Genomic DNA, 1166 nt, shown 5'->3' on the forward strand with positions numbered 1-1166 from the left:
ACCCTCCCAGGGACACAGGGCCACCCAGCTTCTGTCCCTTCCTCTGCCTCCTTTGCCACCAGCAAACTCAGGGGTGGCGGTGGGCACCCCTGCCAGTGCCACGCCCAGCCTTGCCAGGGAGCCGCCGAACCCCCACACCACACAGAGCCCGCCAAGCACACCTTCCACTCCCGAAACTGTCCACCCCTTTGTCCTGTCAGCCGGCCAAGGCCTGCCTCGGCTGTGTGCGGTCCCCACTGGGGAGAAGGGACGGGCTGGCAGGTAAGCCTGCGGAGGGCAGGCAGGGCTGGCAGAGGGCGGCAGTGCTGAGTGCCAATCCACCTGCCAGGAGCTCTTCCCGGCCGGCCCACCCCTCACTCCCGAAGGCCCGGCAGCACCTTCCTCTCCAGAAACCACAGGCCCCTCAGGCCGGTCCCTCCCCACCCCAGGCTGCCCACTGCTCTGCTCCTCTTCCAGTGCAGCTCCAGGGTGTAGGAACCCTGGGACACACGACTGGGGTTAGTAACCCAGAGCAGCAAATGCAGGGGCTCAGGGGCGGGGCGCCACAGCCTCCAGGCTCTGCGGGAAGGGAGAGGCCCAGGGAGGAAGAGAGACAGCCCGGTTGAGGGGTGGGGAGTGGGGAGGCGTGTGGCGTGGGCGGGTTCCCCGGGGTGGGGAAACGGGTGGGCAGGCAGCACAGACCCAGGGGGTGCAGGACAGGAGAATCCCACCCTGGCTCCCGGGTTGCAAGCAGCCGAGCCCCTCAAGCTCCTGCGGCCCCCTGCAGCCCCTCCCCTCCCGACCACCCCGTGCTGGGGTGCTGGCGCCAGACGCTCGGGCCCTTGGGCCACTCCATGGGCTCGGCTGCCCAACGTGCTCCTCCAGCAACTTCCCAGGACGGGGTGCTGCTTTGGCACCCCCAGGGGTCCCACTCTTTCTCAGGACCGCTTCCTTTCGGCGCCTGTGACACTCTAAGGGACTCTGCGCCCGTCACGGCCCCCGCCCGCTCCAGATCCCCGTTCTCCAGGGGGATCGAGTCCCCTGCGATGTTCCGCAGCGCCCCGAGACATTCGCGGCGTCTCTGGGGGACGAGGGCGTTTCCGGCGTCTCGTGGGTGGAGACAAGGGTGCCACCAATACCCTGCGTGGCTCCCGCGACCCTGCTCGGCGTCCCGGGGCACGGCGAAC

The sequence above is a fragment of the Condylura cristata genome, unplaced genomic scaffold, assembly GCF_000260355.1.
Source record: "Condylura cristata isolate star-nosed mole 26May11 unplaced genomic scaffold, ConCri1.0 scaffold00032, whole genome shotgun sequence".
In the NCBI taxonomy this organism is placed as follows: Eukaryota; Metazoa; Chordata; class Mammalia; order Eulipotyphla; family Talpidae; genus Condylura; species Condylura cristata.